Genomic DNA, 22007 nt, shown 5'->3' with positions numbered 1-22007 from the left:
ATGTCTACTCCATAACAGGTATCTAGTAAATGTTCATTGTTAGTATTAGTGGGAGTATAGTATCACTATTATCCCAGATAACCCAATTTCTAGTACTAAAAACCACACGCTTTCTTATTTATTCCCCAGCAATCTTATGGGGTAAGCCTGCACTGTCCAAATATGGTACCACCAGCCACATGTGACTACTGAACACTGACCATGTGGCTAGTCCAAGTTGAGATGTGCTATAAGTATAAAATCCATGACAACTTTTGAAGATTAAAAAAAAAAAGGAATGTAAAATATCTCACTCATACTTTCATGTTGATTACATGTTAAAATAAGATTTTTAATACATTAGATTATATAAAATATATTATTAAAAGTAATTTCACCTGTTGAATTAAAAATTAAACATTATATATGTGCTTACATTGTATTTCTATTGGACAGTGCTCTTAATAATTAGCAATTAACTCCGTTGTTAATTTATCCTTAACTCCAATATTAATAGTATGAATTCTTACTCCCTTTTCAAAAAGGGAGAAAAACGAGGTTTAGTGAGGTGAAGTAACCAGCCCAACTGGTAAGAGGCTGATTGGGATTTCCAGCCAGTCTGTCTCCAAAAGCTGAATTCTTTCCTCCCTGGAAGTACCAGAGAGCACAGATATGGGATCCAGAGGTAGGAGTCCTGTGGGCCAGCCTCAACTTTCCAGCAGGAAAATAAACGTAGCTTCAGACACATAGGTAATAGAACTACCAACAGTGTATGAAACCCGGTACATCAATGGTGAGCCTCTAATGGTTCTATTTGTTCTCAGACAACAGAATACATAAAGTCAGACATTTCCATCAAGATAGAAAAATATAATAGAACAAAACAAAGAGATGGGGCTTCCCTGGTGGTGCAGTGGTTGAGAATACACCTGCCGAGGCAGTGGACACGGGTTCGTGCCCCGGTCCGGGAAGATCCCATGTGCCACGGAGCGGCTGGGCTGGTGAACCATGGCTGCTGAGCCTGCGCGTCCGGAGCCTGTGCTCTGCAACAGGAGAGGCCACAACAGTGAGAGGCCCGTGTACCTCAAAAAACCCCACCAAAAAACAAACAAAAAAAACCCCAAAGAGATGTGTGCCATCTCTCGCAGAGGACTACATTCCTAGGATTCCAAGCATCCCGAAACATGTTATTTTTGTCCTAATGGAAGGAGCTCCGTTAATATACCTGGATGTCAGGGGTGGTCAGCAGCGACCGGAATGTAGAATGTCTCATGCCAGGGGTGAGCCTGGCACTAGCAAGGGCAGGGACAGTCGTGTGTGTCAGGGAGGCTTCTGTGGAATGGAAAGGTCTCCGTGAGGTCAGAGAGAACTCTGGCTTGGACACACGTCTCCCCAGATTTCAAGACCAGACCTCTCAGCCTGTTGGAACCTCGCTGGAAACATTCCAGAGGGAGCCCCACCCAGGCCCTTCCTGTCTGATTAAGTGAGTTGTGTTTCCAAAATGTGATTCAACTTTATCACCTCAAAAAACAAATACGCAGATTGATAAGGGAACACGGCCTCCTGATATTTTAGGGGGTGAGGTGGACATGGTGTACCCACTGTCCTGAATGTTTCCTTATTGCTTTCTGTATTAGCCTGTATTTCTAATGCAACATTAGCTCAGGGTTCTTGCTAAAGCCGACACTGACTCAGCCTGTCGTTACTGCTGGAGGAAGAGGTGAGTCCCAGAGCTGGTGCCCAGGGGGCCCAAGGACCCGGTCTCTGGGTGCAATAGTCCATTCAGGGGCCCTCCTCACATTCCTTCTTGTTGGGTACCGAGGGCCGATGACTTCTCGTAACCACACCGTGTGACTCAAGCTGGACTTGTGGTTCATTTAACCTGGCAGTGGTGCCAGAAGAATAGGTATGCTTCTACCTACCCTCTTCCTCCCCCACTTTCCTCTTACAGTCACCCAGGGCACCAGAAACAGTAAAACTAGTGGTTTAGAAGTGGCTGAGCTTCAAAGGCGACTGGACCTGGGTTTGTCTCCCAGCTCTGTCCCCACTCCCTGGGAGCAGTTTAAAACCCTGAGTTCCTTCATTGTGAGAGATCCCCACCCCCTGCCCTCATCTCCTTGCTAAGTAAGAATCATCACTGCCTTGAGGACGGAGCTCCCTCAGCCAGCCTTCAGATTAAGCCCTCTTCCTCCATTCAGATCACTCACCTCCTCCGCACGCAGGCTTGGTTTGTGCGAGAGGTAATCTGCAGCTAGTACAGGTTCTTATATCTGGGCCCTAGCATTGATACATTCTTTTTAAGCTCCCCAGGTGATTTTAAGGTACAGCCAAGGCTGGGAACAATTGACAAGGACAGGTGTTCTCAGACTAATAAGCGCGCGCATCTCCTGGGGATCGGGTTAAAATGCACAGTCTGATCCAGTAGGTCTGGGTAGCGCCTGAGATTCTGTATTTCTGCCAAGCTCCCAGGTGATGCTGCTGCTGCTGTTCCCTGGGACATCTTTCAAGTAGCAGGCGTCTAAGGCAGACCCATTTCACTGATGGTGAAATCGAGGCCCCCAGGTGATTTGTTTGAAGAGACTGACAGGTAAAGTCTAGACTTGACCACGTCTTCTGACTCTAGAGTTTGTTCTGTCCTCTTTATAAGTAATAGTGCTTCATTACTGCATACAAATAATTGACGTAACCTCTTAAGAACACAGTGAATGACATGAGAATTTTTCAATGTTCCTCATTTCATTGCCTCTCCCTGTGAAGTGCTCAAACAGGACCCTTAAGTGCATGTGATAAATGTAATAGTCTATTATTATAGAACCATTCTATGTAGATAGTAATGGAATATAATCCTCAATATGTAGGTAATAAAATAATATTTTAATCGCATAGTGTTGTTTCTAGATTGTTGACATCCTTTATTATATTCATACAAATTTTTCATTATAAATTGTAGCAGTCTTTACTTTGTGTCAGGCACCATGTCTGGTGGTTCGCATGTATTATTACATTTAATTTCCACAGCCACCCTGAGAGGGATTATCGTCATGTCCGTTTTGACAAGAAGAATGAGGTTTACAGGGAAAAGTAACCTGCCCTCTACTGTGTGGTAGAGCTGGGATTTGAACCCAGGAGTCTGACCGCGAGGCTACATTTATTTTAAGCTGGCCTTGCGTTTGTGGCTCCAGATGGAGGGGCCAGAAATAGTTTTCTCCTTTTTGGGTGTTCCTGCCCAGGGTGACCCCCTGGGCGAGGGGCTGTGTTAGTGGCTCTTGAACAAATAAACGTGAAGATGGGCATGTCTCCCGCCATGGGTCTGTCTGTTTCTGTCCAACTGCCGCTGTGTCTCTGTTTCTTCCAGCAGCGTTGCTGGCACCTGCTCTGATTCATTTGCTCATTTCCACTCTTCGGGGCTTGCTGTTCCTCCACAGGAGCCCACTGGGATCCCTTGGCAACCTGAAGCCTTCCAGCTGCCTGGTGGACAGACGGATGCAGGTGAAGCTGTCAGGATTTGGGCTGAGGGAACTCAAATATGGCCGGACGTACAGAAGATACAACGAGAGAATAACGGACCGCTCGGGTAACCGTTGGCAGATCTTGCACCCACTAGCTGTCAGGAGAGGGGTAAAGGGCTCCTTATTCCACCTCTGCTTTCTGAGGCTCACGTGCACGGGTACCTGCAGGTGGGCCTTCCTCTGGGGCTGATGGTATGTGGTTATTCCAGCCACCCAAGGAGATGAGAAAAAAATAACGCCCACGAGTGGCACGAGTCCATGGTGGGGTGTCTGAGTTAGGAGACTAGTTCCCGCCCTGGCTTAGCTGGGTGACCTGAAGTGAGCCACTGCCCTTCTCTTCAGTCCTCTGTGTCTCCTCGCGTCTTCATCCTGTGCTCTCAGCGGAGAAGGCACGACCTGCCAGGCACCTTACAGATAATGAGCTCAGTAGTCCTCCAACCTCTCCGCGCTCTGGTATCACTTGAGAAGCTTTAAAAAATATGCAAGGGGCTGGGTCCCACCCCATGCCAACTGAATCAGAATTTATGAAGAAGGGGTCTGGGCATCTGTATTTCATTTATTTGTGTGTTTACTTATTTATTTGGCTACACTGGGTGTTATTTGCAGCATGCGGACTCTCAGTTGAGGCATGCATGCGGGATCTTGTTCCCTGACCAGGGATCGAACCCGGGCCCCCTGCATTGGGAGCATGGAGTCTTAGCCACTGGACCACCAGGGAAGTCCTCGTATTGTTTTCTAAAAGCCTCTCAAGTGATTCTGATGGGCATCTCAAGATCAGACCCACCGCCCGGAGTCCGACCCTCCTTTACATGTGTGCGAATTGAGACTCTACGACTCTTCCTACTTGTCCAAGTTACTGAACACTCCTGAGTCTCACCTTGCACTGTCCTGGGCCCTGATGAGCCCAGTGCCCTCCACCTTGACTGCCTGTCTCTGAAGCAGCACACTCCCAGCAGCTTTGCTGTGTGTACATGGGGAAGTTTCTATAATATGGGGGCAGGATGGTATCTTGCAGAGAAAGGCAAAAGGGGGAAATTTTGAAAACCTGCTAGCAGCCACTTCTATCTCCCCATCCCCCAATATATTTTCTGTTCATGATTATAACCTATAATGATATAAACCTATAAACCTCACTGCCAAAGAAATGTAGATTTATAAAATATACAGAATACATACATCTGTAGAGACAGAATGCAGATTGGTGGTTGGCAGGACATGGGAGGTGGGGGAAATGGGGATACACTGCTTAACGGGCTCAAGGTTTTACTTTGGGGTGTTAGAAATGTTTTGGAACTAGGTAGAGGTGGTGGTTGTACAACATTGCCGGTGTACTAAAGGCCACTGGATTGTTCGCTTTCAAGTGGTTAGTTTTATGTTCTGTGAATTGTTAAATCATTTTTTTACTGTAGGCAATATAGAAAGGGAAAAGGAAAAGGAAAGCCACCTGCGACCGCACGGTTGTGAGTTAACTGCTGTTAACATGTCAGGGCAGGAACATCCTGATTATTTCCTCCCTATTCACACACGCAGACCCCCAAGTGTGTGAATATGGAGGAAGTCTAGAACCATCAGGGCTGACTTCTCAGGGGCTGGATGCTTTCACTGCTCCTGTGCTTCCCTGAGAAAAAAAGGAGCGGCTTTTCCAGTTCCACCCGGCAGCTGACATCCTCGGCTTTGCAGAGCTCTGCTGGACGGCTCCCAGAGGTGCCCCTTTCAGACACCCTGAAGGGAGACGTTTACAGCTTTGCCATCCTGATGAGGGAGCTGATCCACCACCAGGACCACGAACATTTTGATGATCTAAACCTGGCACCAGAGGGTAAAGCTGGGAGAGACTCCTTGGCCGGCTTTGGTCATTCGGGCTAGCTTTTAAGTGCTTGTTTTTATTGTTTTGTTAAATGTTTATTAATTTAGAATCTATTCCATTCTTTTATTTTTAACATTCATATTTTTTTAAATAATTAGAAGACAAATTGCAGTTTGGTTACCAAAAAAAAAAAATAATAATAATAATCAAGAAACTCAGAACTATATAATTTATTCAAGAAGAGCAGCCCGAACAGTTCTGTTAGAAAATAAGTCAGATTGTGTCACTTCTCTACTCAAAATCCTCCCTTGACTTCCCATTTGGGGAGTGAAAACTAAGTCCTTACAATAGCCTGGAAGATCACTGGAGGCCTCTGATGGGGCCTCTATGACTTATATTAGTGTCCTAGGGCTGCCGTAACAAACGACCCCAAGCCTGCTGGCTTGAAACAACAGAAATTTATTCTCTCACAGTTCTAGAGGCTAGAAGTTCAAAATCAAGGTTCAGCAGGTCTGAGCTCCCTCTAGAAGCTCTAGGGAAGATCCATTCTTTGCCTCTTCCAAGGTGGCTGCCCCAGCGTCCCTGGGTTTGTGGCCATGTAGGTCTATGTAGAACCATCTTCACATTGCTGCCTTCTCTGTATAGATCTCTTCTGTATGTCTCCCATGAGGACACTTGTCCTTGGATTATGACCCACCCAGATAACTCAAGAAGATCTCATGCTGTGGCCTCTCTCTGGGTATCTCTTACCTCATATTCGTATATGCAAATTTGCCTCATTCTTTCTTAAGGACTACAAAAGTTGTCATTGTAAGGCAATGTCATATATTATCTATTGATAGACATTTTGACTGTTTTCCATTTTTTGCTGTTCCAAATTGCTGCGATGAGCAGTCTTGTATCTTTTTGGGCATGTGTGAATGTTCCTTCAGGATAGATTTCTGTTCATGAAATTGAAGAGGTAAATGTATTTTATTCACTTTTTTTTTTTCCGATATGCGGGCCTCTCACTGTTGTGGCCCCTCCCATTGCGGAGCACGGGCTCCGGACGCGCAGGCTCAGCGGCCATGGCTCACGGGCCCAGCGGCTCCGCGGCATGTGGGATCTTCCCGGACCGGGGCACGAACCCGTGTCCCCTGCATCGGCAGGCGGACTCTCAACCACTGCGCCACCAGGGAAGCCCAAGGTAAATGTATTTTAAACATATTTAAAATTTTTGATAAATGGTGTCCAATTTTCTACTTACAAAGGATATATTCAGGTTTTTTGTTTTGTTTTGTTTTTTTGGCCAGGTTGTCTCTTAACACATTCCATGAGGGAATTAAGGGCAAAAGCAATGGGAGGTGAAGCAAAATTTGATCAAAATTGATAAGCAAATGTATAGCAGGTGGAACCCCCTGGCACTTTTAATTTCCGCTTTGGCTGCACGTTGGAATTTCCTGGGAAACTTTAAAAACTGCTGAGGCCTGGATCTTAGACTCAGAGAATCTGATGTCACTCGTTTGGGGTATGGGCTGGGTATCCGGGCTTTTAAAGTTCCCCAGGTGATTCTAACATGCGGTTCAGGTGGGGAACCACTATCTTGGAGAGAGGATAGGGAAGTGTGTGTGTGTGTGTGTGTGTGTGTGTGTGTGTGTGTGTGTTTCTATGTAAACCCAGCCCACCTTTCTCTCTTGATTCTTTTCCCGTCATTTCTTCTTTATTGCCTTGCCTACCATTTCTAGCCCATCCCCAGTGGCCTATCCCAAGTCTCATCTTTAGATCATCATACATTCCCTGGAGACGTTTTCAAGTCAGGAGGCTTTCTGAGGGTGCTAGTTGCTTTGAAAGCAGATTCTGGTTCTAATCTGTGGCTAACTGAAGCAGACGTGAGACTCATCCTAAAAGGTTAATCTCAGATCCAGGGGCAGCTGGATTTGGAACCCAGCAGCTAGACACATCTTCCCTCCACCGACCCCAGGCAGGAGCCCACCTACACTTGCTAGCTGCCATGTGATTGTGCCAACGGTGGGTGGGGGTGGGTGGGGAAGGTGTGGGAACGCTGTGAACAATCTGTATATTTCCCCCTCATTGTAGTCCTCTGCTCACCAGGGTAAATGAGAGCTGGTCACAGGGGACGATAGATACACAGGACCACAACCAGGAAAAGTACAACGTTCACCTAATTTATGGAGAAACACACCCTTCCATTAACTTCTCATACACCCCTGCCAACAATCCTGGTACTGGAAACAGTACGGATTCTCTGCGCACACTAGACCAATGGTTCTCAACTGTTTTGATGGGCATCAGAATCACCTGGAGGGCTTGTTCAAACAGAATTGCTGGGTCCCATCCTCAGGGTTCCTGACTCAGTAGGTCTGGGGTCAGGCCTGAGAATTTGCTTTTCTGTCAAGATCCCAGGTGGTGTTGGAGATCCACAGTCTGCGGAGCACTGGCCTAGCGTGGCCCCTCGACCAGTAAGAGCAGATCATCTGGGAACCTGTTAGAAAATCACGTTTCAGGCCTTTCTGCAGACCTTCTGAACTGGAAACTGGGGGTGGGGGTGGGGGTGGAGTGAGGCGTGGGCCCAGGGTCTGCGTCTAATTAGCTCCCCAGGTGATTCTGATGCCCACTAACGTTTGAGACTTGATTTCCCCTCTTCCTATAGTGTCCCCGTAAGAAAGAGGTCACGATGTGAAATCTTCACCTAAGGATGGGGGTGTTTGCTCCACCACCTTGAATGGAGAAATATCTACATAAATTATTTGGAATTTATTTCTACAGGTTTGTCTATTCTCTCCCATTTATTTATCCATTCAATTACCTATTATATTTCATTTATGATATTTATATATAATTTATTATATAGTAATTTTATATTTTGAGTTATAATCTAATACTTCTTTATTTATTTTGTGGTTCAAATTGTTTTATCTTTGACCATTTAATTTCAGTTGGCTTCTGTGTACTTTGACATACACTCATTGCAATGTTTTGTTTTGTGCTTTCTTAGTTTCTGGTGGTATAAGATGCTTTAGCCTCATCTTGTATTTTCCCTGCTCCAATACTAGAAATCAGCTGCTTCTCTCTCTCTCTCTCTCTCTCTTTTTGTTTTTCCCCGGTACGCGGGCCTCTCACTGTTGTGGCCTCTCCCGTTGCGGAGCACAGGCTCTGGACGCACAGGCTCAGAGGCCATGGGTCACGGGCCTAGCCGCTCCGCGGCATGTGGGATCTTCCCGGACCGGGGCATGAACCCGTGTCCCCTGCATCGGCAGGCGGACTCTCAACCACTGCACCACCAGGGAAGCCCCTCAGCTGCTTCTCTTAAGAAGCCCTGGCTCCTGTATTGGAGAATGAACACCTGGACACTAGATGTGCTTGTTGCTACTGGGATGCTGTTGCTTCTAGCCCCTCTCATGGACAGAGCAAGATAATATGTGGGTATATACTAACCCATATGTATGCACACATTCATATCTCTATCTACCCATCTGTATCTGTATTAAGCTAAACATGGGTTCATAGTGACATCTCCAATGTCGTTATCACATGTTTCATTTACTTTAGTCTCTGCCCATCACTGATCCATAACCTCCCTTTCCAACAGCGAGAATCCTGGCTCCCACGATCTGCCATCCATTTACTTATTTGTTCAATCCCAGTATTTGCGTACAGTAGTTTCAGCGTTCTTCCTCTGTACCTCCCTGAGAGGCGATTCTGCCAACTGGAGTATAGTGGTTTTGAGTAGTTCCTTCTGACTCTAGTCTCACCGTCTCTAGTTGTTTCAGAAGTTACTTACGTCGGCACTTTACCCCCATCCCCTTCAATGAGATTAGGTCACACATTTGTAAAACAGATTCTTTTGTCACAGTCTGCATTCTGTCTTGCAGCTGTCCAATCTCCCAACTGATATTTTTTTTAATTTGCATTCTTTAAGGTTCACTCTTTGTGCTGTAAAGTCCTATGGCTTTTGGCAAATATGTAGTGTCGTGATGCGCCGATGCAATATCGTACAGAATAATTTTATGACCCTAAAAACATCCCCTGTGCTTCCGCTAATCAACTTCATCTCCTCCCCCAACTCCTGGCAGCCTCTGAGCTATTTTCCGGCTCCGTAATTTTGCCTTTTCTAGAATGTCATATAAACAGAATCATACAGTATGACTCTATGATTTCAGTCATACTTTTTCAGACTGGCTTCTTATACTTAGTAATACATTTAAGATTCTTTCATTTTGTTACACCACAGTGTTTTTTTTTTACCAAAACACAAATACATTGTTCTCAAAATATTATTTCCTCTACAAAACCTGGTTAAGCAGAATGTTTAATAAATGTCGGTAGAAGCCAATGAGGAAGTGAAAGAAAGTAGGTTTACAAAGTGGGACACAGAGGTGGGACATAGTAGTTAACATTTATTGTTTGTTAAAATAAATTTTATGTAATATTTTGTATGGAATGCAAATTGCGTAAAGCACACTTCGTGGATTTCTAATACCAAATGCGTATACGCTCCTGAAATCACGTGGAGATATGCTTCATTTCAAGAAAAGTTCTATTAGAAAGAAAATCAAAAAAAAAGATGAATTAGGGTGTGCTTATATGTTTCAGAGTCCTCATTTTCCAGGAGGATTCCTAATATTTCTTGTAAAATATTCAGATTTCTCTGAAATTCTAATCTGTTCAGTTTACTTAAAAACTCAATTTACAAATTTAAAAACGTGTCTGTTTAGAGTGAAGTGTCCTAAATGGCACAAAGCTCAGACATTTAGCTACTTAAACCCCAAATGGATTTCAGAAATCATCAGCCAAATCAAGGACCCCCGGGCGTCAGTGCCGCTTCGACCTTCCCTGTCAGAAGAGAAGGGAAATGAAAAGATGGTGGTCATGGTGAAGGCATGTTGGGATGAATCTCCAGAGAAAAGGCCCACTTTCCCTTCCATCAAGAAAATGTTATGGGGGCTTCCCTGGTGGCACAGTGGTTGAGAGTCCGCCTGCCGATGCAGGGGACATGGGTTCGTGCCCCGGTCTGGGAGGATCCCACATGCCGCGGAGCGGCTGGGCCCGTGAGCTATGGCCGCTGAGCCTGCGCGTCCGGAGCCTGTGCTCCGCAATGGGAGAGGCCACGGTGGTGAGAGGCCCGCGTACCGCAAAAAAAAAAAAAAAGTAAAACAAGAGCCTATAGGATCTAGAAATGCCCCTTACATCTGTCATCTGAAAAGAAAACATCTGGTGTTGCCGTCTGAAAAGAAAAGAATGACCCATCCTGAAATCTACATTTCTGCATGACCATGACGATTGGCATGGAGCATGTCGGGAAGTGGGGGTGATGGGGAGGGCAGTGAAGGCTACTGTTTGTTGAGTGCCCACTGGGTACCAGACACAGCCTTAGTACTCATTATCTCCCCGAATCTACAGAATGACCCTGTGAGGTATGTATTATTATCCTCATTTCCCAGATGAAGAAACTGAGGCTCAGATGGTGCCCCTCAAGCTCACAGGGCTGGTAAAGGACAGGCTCTGTCCTGCCAGGCGGCCTTTTGGCCATTGTCATTTCACTGCTGTCCATCGGCAACCCTTAAGTAGGAAACCTTAAGGGCGAGACATGTTGTCTTGGAATGTATACTTGGAAGTTGTTCTCCACTGTGGCCCTCAAGTTCTTGGAAAAAGACTTAAAATCTCTGGGTTCTTTTAAAGCCGCGTGAATGTACTGAACAGTATGGTGAGCAAGCTGAGAGTGTACACCAATCACCTGGAGGAGGTGGTGGAAGAGAAGACCGACTAGCTGATGGCCGAGAAGAGGAAAGTGGATCAACTGCTGTGTACAATGCTGCCCAGGGATTCCAAAGTAGCAGGGGCCTTGACAAAAGAACCAGGAAGCAACACCATCGCTATTTAAGGAGACCTCACACGGAGAGACTATTTCCTGTGTTCTTTTTCTAAGAGAATGTTAGTCTCTTCTAAAATGCGTCAAGCATTTTGTGTGTAATTTGGTACACTTTGTAAAGGGAGATAGAGGCAAGGCCCTGGAATCCACAGGAATTAGAGAAGGCAGGTCTGTAAAAGATGGAATATAGGGGATGCAGCAAGAGGAAGCGACCACTAGATGGCGCTCTAGTTTCAGGAGTCCAATTAATTACTACCCTCAGCATATTCAGATTTTACGTCTGCCCAAATGCTTTGCACAGTACAATAGGCACCAATAACTTCAGGTTCAAAACTTGCTTATTTTGGGCTCTGTTATCACCTGTGCACTCTCTAAACACTTAGAAGAGCATCTGCTGTTAAAATTCCAGCACCCTTCTTATTTGTCTTGACAAAGAAATGGGGTTGTGGATTTGAATGTGTCAATGTGAGATTGATTGATAGAAGCAGAAATGTTAATTTGTGGATCGATGAATGTTTACATTTGCTTCCACATCTGTAGACTGAGTCGTTAAAATCAAATTCTATGACCAATTGGGGCAAATGAAATTCCCTCAGGGAGAAAATCTTTTTGAAAAGGCATTTATGTGAACTGCTTCTCACCCCTCCCTGAATTTATACCCACCAATTCAAATATCTCTTTAGAGAAAATGCAGGCAGAGAAATGGGTGTCAAAAGAATCCCTCTAGATGATGGATTTTTGTGACCCCAAAATCTAACCCACCAAAGAAAAAGATCTACCAGGGAGACTTTGTAGGGGTCTATAGGAGACGAGACGAATGCTACTGTTCAACAACGATCCTATTCTCTGGTTTCAGCTTCATCGGAGAACAGCTCACAGCTGGAAGAGCTGCGGAACCAGAGCATTTACAGTCCATGACAATCTTTTTCTCTGACATTGTTGGATTCACAAAACTCTGTTCTCTCAGCTCCCCACTGCAACTTGCGCAGCTCCTTAAGGACCTGTACAGTTTATTCGATCACATCATTGAAACTTATGATGTGTATAAGGTGAGACACCTGGTCCCTGGGTTGTGGAGACACACATGACCCTTGTAGGCTGTCCCCGGGCATGAGTGAGGATTAATCCAGCCCTAGACCTCAGCCAGGAGGAAGGTTCTATTTCAGGCTGGCAGTCTATCTCAATTCATGGCAGAAACTCAATATCTGATTCCTGTTTGTTTTCTTGGAAAAGGGCTTGATTCATCACAGATGTAGGTGCTTGTCAAGAATCATCAGTTGTTCCCTCTGTTTCCTTCCATTATTTTATCTCACAGTAAACACATTTCTAAAACAGGCATTGACCTTCTTCTGGCTAATTCCTCCAGTTCCCTCCTGAATATATTTTTTCCACATTCAGAGAGGCTCACATTTACTCTCCTTTAAAGATTGTCTTTGGATCTGTCGTGAGTCTCACTTCTGTTACTGTGCCCTTAGCAATTCAGGTGAAGATAGACCCCCAAGCTTAGACTATCAGACTCACGGCTAAAGGTCAGACAGCAGCCACCCGCCTAGTGCTACACTGGGGATGTATGAACAGGGTCACCTAGAGTGAAAAATGAATCTTGCAGGGGAGGAGAGCAACATAATAATTTGGCTTTGTTCACTGGTGGTGATGATGAGGCCACTTTATGTGCTTTCTGGCTGTTCAGATGGGGCCAGATCATGAGTCCAAGGTGCCCATGTTCACACGCACCTGGTGGGCAGCCACTAGTTTACCAGCTCTGACCATGATTGCAGGACTCTGCCTGTGGTCCTGGAATCAGGAAGACTTGGGACAGTGCAATCATGTCCCCTGGCAACACATCCTTGATGGTTATCCCCCAAAATTCCCCAAAGATGTTGCCTCTGGTCAAGAGCAGAAGGAAAGATGGTACAGGTAATCACAAAGAGCAGATCACATTCACCCAACAAAAATGGAAGCTGCTCTGCTTAGACGAGGCTCCTCTGGGATTTCCTCTCAGTGTTCTCTTCTTAGCTACGTTTTGCATGAACTAATGCTAAAATCAGTTTATATTGCTAAAGGATGTGCCCATGGTGGGGAGAGGTAGCCTAGAAGCAGTTAGACTTGTGTACTTGTTGGCTTTGGGTAATTTTAGGGTCACCAGGAAGCAGACGTGGTCTTATTGCCTGGCTAAGGCCTGAAATTCCACATTTTCCACATCATCTTTGGATTCTGCTGAAAAGCAAATGTATCTGGAAGGGGCTGTAACTTTATGCTTTCACTTGTCGTTTATTCTCTGTGGTGAATGAAGGATCTGAAAGATGATTTTGTTAGGAAGACTGGGGAAAAAGAGGACAGATCAGGCAGGTACATACATTTATACATATTTTGTATAGTATAAGCATATGTGTAATTGTATCTAAGAGCCCCTGTGTGAAGACAGTTCATCTTGGATAAGATGGATTGCACTTGATGGATCCATGTGATCCTTTAAGATCTACTCCATCAGTATATTGCTGCCTGTCTAACTGGTTTTGAACTAGGATTGGGGAAATATAATCACCAGCACTCTCAGATTTCAGAGAAGAAAGCAGAGACTGTGGGGAAGAGGGTGAGGGAAGGAAGGCTTTGTAGGAGCCAGGACGAGAGTAGGAACTCGAGGAAATGCTGGGACTTGGATGGAATGAAGGTCAGGGAGTATGACCCTTCAAAGGATGTGGCCTCCAACAGGATCAGTAATGAGGGGCCTTGTCTCTGACCCCACCATCACCCCCAGCCTCCCTCATGATGAACACAAGGCCACTTTCTTGCTTTATTTTCAGGTTTAAACCATTGGAGATGCATACATGGTGGCTAGGGGACTTCCCGTCCGGAATGGTACCCAACGCGTGGACGAGATTGCCGCGACGTCCTTGCACTTCCTCAGTGCCACCATCCGCTTCCGGATTGGGCACATGCCTGAGGAGAAGGTTAAGCTCTGGACTGGCCTCCACACCGGTAGACAGCACTGAGGGCAGGTGGCCTTGTGGTCCAGATACAGCAGCAGGTAGTTCTAAATTCACATCCTAGGTCTGAAGCTTAATTTAGGAACCCTGAGAGCAAATGGTAGCATCTTCAGGGGAAAGAAAAGATTGAATTCTCTTTGCATGTGTATTTCTAGTTAGTCAGATTGCTTGGTAACAAGGGCAAACAAAGACTCCAAGGCGCTGAACCCAAATTAGGAGGAGCCCCCGAACCAGGACATTTATTTGGGCTGCTTTCCCTCCATGCCTCTGCATCAAATGCCCTTTGATATGTTCTGTTTTTTGTCAAACTCATGGGCTTGTGACTTGTGCAGAAGTGACCTGTACTTGGTTTAATGCCATTCTGTTACTGTCTTGAAATTCTTGATAATTTTTGAGTGGAAGATCCCTTATTGTCATTTGAGACTGGGCACTGCAAACGATGTAGCCAGACCTGCTCTTACTTACCCTCCACGGCTTAACTAAAATAAAACCTGACTCCTAACCAGGATGAATTACTCACATGTTTGTGCCACTGATGCTTTGTTTACATCTCCAGCGCATGAATAACACTGTCATTAATTTCTGTCTTAGTCAGTTTGGTTGTTGTAACAAACTACCATAGACTGGGTGGCTTAAACAGCCTACATTTATGACAGTTCTGGGGGCTGGAAAGCCTAAGGTCAGGATTCTACCATGGGGGATTCTGGGGAAGCCCTCTTCCCAGCTTGCAGAGGGCTGCCCTCTGGCTACTTCCTCACGTTGCAGGAAGAGAGAGAGCTCTCATGTCTCTTTCTCTTCTTATAAGGGCGCTGGTCCCATCATAAGATCCTTCCCTCTCACGACCTCCTCTAAACCTAATTACCACCTAAAGGCCCCACCTCCTCATCATATTGAGGTTAGAGCTTCAGCAGGTGAATTGGGGTGGGACACACAAACATTCAACCCATAACAGTTGATTATGTTGCTTTCCACCAAAACTCTATGGGTTCTGTAGTTTGCCTCATTGTAAACCCTGAGGTCTATTTCCAGGCTTTGCCCCCAGAGGCTACTTCCCGCATATTTATTGACTTGCTTTTGTTGACCTGATTTGCACTGTGGAGTCCCACACTTGGGAAATACAGACTGGTCATGCGCCTCTGTCCTTCCCTTTGCAGGTCCCATGGTGGCTGGCGTGGTAGGAATCACCAGGCCCCGATACTGTCTGTTTGGAGACTCTGTGAACATGGCCTCCAGAATGGAAAGTAGCAGTTTGCGTGGGTATCGTTTACAGCACTTTGCAAACACACGATCGCTGTCCCTCCTGTCCCCTATCTTTAACCAGAGAGTATTTTTAGAAGACCCATTTGCATTTTGTCTACTCTTTTCCATCTGGAAGATAAGATCATTATCCAATTCAGACAACACTGGTCACAAGCTTTGTAGATGGGTTTTTGCACTGTGTTCTCGATGGAGCCATGTAAACACACATGACATCTCCTTCCAAGACTTTCCATCCTAAACAGTCAGGTACACATATAGTAAGATCATTTAAATAAGGAGCAGCAGTTGGCAGACTTTTTCTAAACAGGGCCAGACAGTAAATATTTTAGGCTTCGGGGGCTATAGTCTCTGCTGCAACTATGTAACTGCTGTTGTTGTGTGAAAGCAGCAATTTGCAACATGTAAAAATATTGGGTGTGTTTATGTTCCAATAAAACTTTATTTTGCAAACACAGGTGGTGGGCAGGATTTGGCTTGTAGGTGGTAATGTGTCAATCCTGCCGTATAGTTTTGGCGATGCCAAAGAAATCTATGGCCAGGAACTCCTGGGGACATCAAATTCTTTTGCATTACAATAATTTTATTGTATTGATTATTACTAGACACATATATGCCATTTATCAGCTGAGACATTTATCAGCTGGAAAAAATAATTACTCAGTGATTTACGTTTTGAAAAGTTTAGGTTAACATTCTTTTGAATTTGTAAATCTTCCACGGTATATAAAAACACACAAAAAATCTTTTCCCCTCTGATTACTTTGTTGTCTAAGTTAATCAACTGAGTCTCAAATCCAGATTTAAACGTCTCTCTTAGCTTGTAAGTAAAGAGTTCAAGGACAAAATATGAAATTGGAAATGCTGATGTAGACTCCGCACCTGACTTTAGCTGCAGTTCTGGTTACAAAGGACATTTTCAGTGGTACATCCCAGCTCTGGTACTACCCCAGGGAGCCTGAGGACCCCAGCTGCCCTCATCCATCAGGAACATCAACTTGCATATGGACTGCATTCCGTCTTCTGTTTCTAAACCGAATGTGTTAAAGCTTGAGCAACACCCAGCAGCCTCTGAGCAATGCCTGGATGGTTGGTGATAGCAGTCCACGTGTCCTAGACGTGAGAGAGGTTGTCTGTGATTTGTTTAGTGAGAGGTGCTAGCAGTCCAAGAACTTGAGCCATGTGTGTAGTGTTCCCTCCCCACAGCAGCCCTTGCCCCACTGACATCCATATGAAATTCACAACCAAGGTGATGACTAGGCTAAAACTGGTTTCTGGCAGCTCTCGGGATTCAGGTCTCTCAGAGAACTGCAGGCGCCCTGCTGGCGTTGGGAGGGTGTGATTTGCAAAAGAGAAAAAGAGAGGCACCATTACAGTCAAGGTAAGACTGGACCAAATGCGTGCGTGCCCACCCCACCCCCCCCACCCCATTTCGGTCCCTGAAGGAGATATTGAGGAACTTGATGGGATGAGTGAATCTCCATGCCGTGGTTCGTGGAGACCACTAAGGTCCATGTGGAGGCTCTCATGACTGTGAGGTTATCTTCCTCCAAAGGGGACTGTACAATTCCCTTAAGTGGTCAAACATGGAATCTGTGACTTTGGCTCCAACCTAGACCAACCTCTTGTGTGATGCCTCCTTTCTCTTTGCTACACTGGTCTCCTGGCTTCTGCTTGAACACCCCAGTCTAGTCTCCCACAAAAGCAACAGCAAATATAAGCCCAGGAATTATAATGTCCACATTCTTCTATTTCCCTTCTCCTGAGTCTAAAGTGCCCAGGCGGAGGGGATGGAAGCCCATTGGTTTGGGGGCACTTGGACCTCATCTCTACACATTTAAATATCTCTTCCCTTTCTCTCTGCCTTCCTTTCCATCCTGGCTTCCTGTCCATCACTGAAACATACCATGATACCTTCTCATCTTTCTGATAAGCATTGCCCTTTCTGGGGGTGGTGGTACTCCTCTTGAGATGTTCTCAGGAGCGTCTTGGAGATGCTCACAGTGGGAGTGGTGAGCGGTTACTATGACACTGGGAGTTTGAGTGGGTGTCAGGGTCCAGGGAAAGAAGTGAAAGGGAGGAGGTACCTTCAATTCCACAGTTTGCTAAGTCTGGCTCTGGCATGATGAATTTCATCAACGGACTTCAGGTAAGAGGAAGATTTTCCTCGATGTCAGCAGTGTAGACCTAGCTTTGAATCCTGTCCCACTTGTTCCTAGCTGTCTCATTTGGGGGCTTAGTTTTATCATCTGTAAAATGGGAATGGTGATAATACTGCCCTCAAAAGGTGGCTGTGAGGATTAGTTGTGAACCTGTATGTGAGGTGTTTCACTTGGTGCCCTGCTCATAGTAAGAGCTCAATAGATTTTATTATTATTTTAAAAAGATTTTCTTTGCAACAGACTTTAGCCTCCACTGGCCCTCACCCCATAGACCATCGCTGACTGTCCATCTAGGCTTATCGGCAAAGTCCAAGGATACGATCACGATTTCATCTGTGATGAAGCTTTTCCCTCACCAAGGCAGCTCCCGCCTGATTGCAGTTCTGGCTACAAACAACGTTCTCAGGAAGCGAGTAAGGGCGACCTGAGTTGTCTGCTGAGAGACCACACTTGACAGGCACCCTCTCCTGCTCTGTGATTCACCAGCTCTCCTTTGCTTCCCACAGGGCAAAGGAGAGCAAACAACCTTCTGGTTGAAGGGCAAAAGGCTTCACGATCCCACTCCCCGACTTTACTGAGGATGACGCTAAAGTCCCAGAGATCTTCTGAGGTGAGTATTTTCTTCAAAGGTGTTTGTGTGGCCCCAGGAAAGTCCATGAGGTGTCTTAAATATCCCCTTCAAGGGTTGTAGTTCCGGGGTATTGAGTCAGTCTCCCAGTAGGGGGAGCCATCTAGCTGGCCTCCTCTGTCCACCCTGGAGTCCTGTGGCCTAGAGCAAAGGTGGAGTCAGATGAGCTGGACACAGTGAACTCATTTCCTGGGAGACCAGGGCTGCCGCTCCCAGACTGGCCAGCGAGCCTGCCTCCCCGCCAGAGGTTTCCAGCGCATTAGCTTGCGAATTTGCAGTGAGTCCAACTTCATTCTGGGAAAGGGGAAAGCTGGAGGACGAAGCCTGGAGCCAAGGACCTGCCTTTCTCTGCAAAGTGCCTCCTCCCTAACCTTTGGTGTTTATTATCCTTATCAGCTAATCGGCCTGCAAGGACCTAGAGGGCCACAGCAGAAGGCATCTCAGGAATGTTTTCAGGGGCTAAAGCTCTAACTGAGGGGTGAATCACTGAAATCCAACAGGTTCAGGCCGTCCCAGGCAGGCAGAACCCCTGCAGTCAGTGGCTGGAAGGCCTGGCCCTGAGCTCTCACTTCCTGTGAGCACTGCAGCTTCCAAATGGATCATGTCCCATTCTCAATTTATTGCTTCATTTCTTTCTTATCCATCGGCAGGACTCTTCTTCTGCCCAGAGGTGGGCAGCTGAATTCTAGGAACTTCACAGACTCTATTTTCTATGACACGATTCCATTTTCATCTTATTTATTTATTTATTTATTTTTGGCTGCATTGGGTCTTCGTTGCTGCACGTGGGCTTTCTCTAGTTGCGGCGAGCGGGGGCTACTCTTCATTGAGGTGCGCGGGCTTCTCATTGCGGTGGCTTCTCTTGCTGTGGAGCATGGGCTCTATGGTGTGTGGGCTTCAGTAGTTGTGGCGCATGGGCTCAGTAGTTGTGGCTCACAGGCTCTAGAGCACAGGCTCAGTAGTTGTGGCGCATGGGCTCAGCAGTTGTGGCTCATGGGCTTAGTTCTCCACGGCATGTGGGTCTTCCCAGACCAGGGCTCGAACCCGTGTCCCCTGCATTGGCAGGTGGATTCTTAACCACTGGACCACCAGGGAAGCCCCAAGGATTGAAAGCTTTTGACTGATGCTCGGAAGGAGGGAAGGTAGAGGCATTTATATGAAGGGGACAGGGGAGTTACCTTAGCATGGAGACAGTGGGCCAAAAGTTATCTTCTCATGCCTCATATCTTCTTCCCTTGTTTGGGATCAGGGCTTCTGGGTGCTAAGCACTTTGTTCCATTATGAAAGGGAACAAAGCAACTTCTGCTATGGGGTCCCTTAGAGAGACTGGCCAGTTCCCACCGATCTATCCATCCATCTATCCATCCATCTTTATGAACATTTCATTAATTCAAAGAGCATTTATTGAGTCCTTACTCTGTGCCAGGTACCACACTGGGGGACACAAGAAAATGTGAAACTTTCTATGATCTTTAGTTCTCGGTTTAGCTGGAGAGAGGAAACATAGTAGTAATGCAACATATTGAGGACTAACAGAGGTATGTACAAAAGAGCAGAAGTAACTGAGAAATCCAATACTGTTACATTGAAAGCGAATTAGAAAATAACACACAGATGTAGGGATAGGGTGGGATATGACAATCAACTATCATTATCCCATCTTTGTATCTCTATGGAGTGTGTGTGTTTGTTCCCTTCCAGCCCTAGCCCACATGCTTACACAGTTATGTTCATATAATAAAAACTTTGTTACTTCAGCCTTTTTCATCAAACATTGTAACATAAACATCTGGCATCCAGTCACATACATGCACATAGAACATGTATACACATGTGCCTACATTCACACACACACATGCACATATATACATACACATGTACACACCTAAACATATATACATGCACATATACTGAGTATATACAGACATCAATCTCTCTACATCTGTCTCTCTACAGCTATAGCTATAGCTGTCTCTATCAATTGGTAGAGATTTATGTGCCTGTGTATACTCAGTATATATGTGTGTGTATATATCCATGTCTCTCTCTATATTTTGTTTAAATTACTCAAGTTTAGAGAGAGAGAGAAGATGTCTTTAGGGTTCATAATTAGGAATTTTGATAAGAGCACTTTCCTAAAATCTATATTCAGGGTTTTTTTCTATGTCAACCAAGGATACCTAAGGGAGAAAGTACCCTTTCCCCCTTCTCTAAATGTCTGTTTTATGTTTAGCACTAATGGGAGTTTGCAAGAGAGATTGTTTGGAGAGTGACTTTCTCTTAATTCCTTAGTAGAGAAGTTGTGAAACATGAAACATGCAGCCAGACATCATGGGGCTGTTAACTTTGAGTTGAAGACACGCCGTTGCTGGTGACAGACGTGAGGGCCTTAGAGACAGGGATGACCACAAAAACTTTTCCCCCAGACGTTAATCATGCAAAATGGCTCTGCCTCCTTGCCTAGAAACACAATACTGGAATTTCTGAAATGCAACTGTAGGATAAAATGATTGAAAGCCTGTGAAATATATGTGAATTTAAGAAGCTCTAGTTGTAGAATCCAGTGGGGGGGTTGAAGATTTGGCTACCAACATGATATATTTACACTGTAAGCTATAGTCATAAGTTATTTATTTTAAGGCATTTTATTTATTCCATAGCACCACCAAGAGATACAAGATCATTAAACATTATGCTAAAACAAAGCAAAACTAGCACAACTTTGTTTTACTCTGACAGCCAGGGATTTATGATTATGGCTGTGAGTATGCTATTGAAGAGTTTTTGACTAGAACCAATGAAATATATCTTCTGTCCTTCCTGACTACAAAAATTCTGAAGTTATAGGAAGAAGAGATCCCAAAGTGGTCGGAGCACCAGCTTAGAGACCAGTTTCAGCTACGAGTCATTTTAATCGAGCCTATTGCTAAACATGCTCTCTGTGTCTCCAGAGGTTTGAGAACTAGCTTAATTTCTGAGTTCATCAACACGGTTGCAAAACAACCATCAAACTACACATCTCAAAACTTCTCAAATACATTAAATACAGAGATACAGACTGATGTGTTTTCCAATGATAAGCCCGCTAGTTGAGTCTATGCAAGACAAAGAACAGAATTTAAAGCTCAGGCTTTTCCTAGCACATCTCAGCTTCTAGCCTCAAACCGAGGTCCTCAGTGCATTTTCAGGGATCCGCCAATTCTCTACCAGGACCGCTTCTTTCCGTTTTTATTTGCTTGACCGTGTAAGTCATTACTCTCAACATATTCTGGATCACTGGGGTGGCAGTGCTCTCAGCATGAGAAACCACGTGATTTCACTGGCCATTTGTTTGCATTTTATTTGCATTTGTGTTTCCGAGTTTTTGTTGGTTCCATTCGAATGGTCGTAGGTTACTGAGACAAAAAAAGATACAGGCTTGAATGTTGAAGTAAAGGCTAAATGAGGTCAGACCATTCTCTACAAATGAAGATTTCTTAGCAGAGCAAATAGAAATAGTGAGAGCCTTGGGCATCACGAGTAGGATGGGGTTGGCAAGCTGAAGAGACTGTGTCGTGGCAGTCCCTCTGAAGCATGTTACAGGTAGCAGTTTCATGTAGGCAATGCCACATTATCATGTTCGATGAATGCTAATGTGGGTTTTACTCTTTTTGTAGCCTGAGTCCTATTCAATTTGTAATTTTCTTTCAATCTTAGACGTATATATCAGCTATAAAAATAAGGAGTGTATACCTATATACTGTTTACACATATTTAAGAAAACTTATAATAAAACACCAGTTGGGTTAGCACTCACTGGGGGCTCTCAA

General features: G+C 45.1%; 1 pseudogene; it reads left to right on the top strand.

Moving 5' to 3' along the window:
* The window catches only part of LOC116741332, a 49049-nt pseudogene extending 30870 nt beyond the window's left edge, over positions 1-18179 (top strand).
* The last annotated feature ends 3828 nt before the right edge of the window (positions 18180-22007 follow it).

This window comes from Phocoena sinus, chromosome 16 (genome assembly GCF_008692025.1).
Source record: "Phocoena sinus isolate mPhoSin1 chromosome 16, mPhoSin1.pri, whole genome shotgun sequence".
Classification (NCBI taxonomy): Eukaryota; Metazoa; Chordata; class Mammalia; order Artiodactyla; family Phocoenidae; genus Phocoena; species Phocoena sinus.
This window is presented reverse-complemented; position numbering and strand designations above follow the sequence as displayed.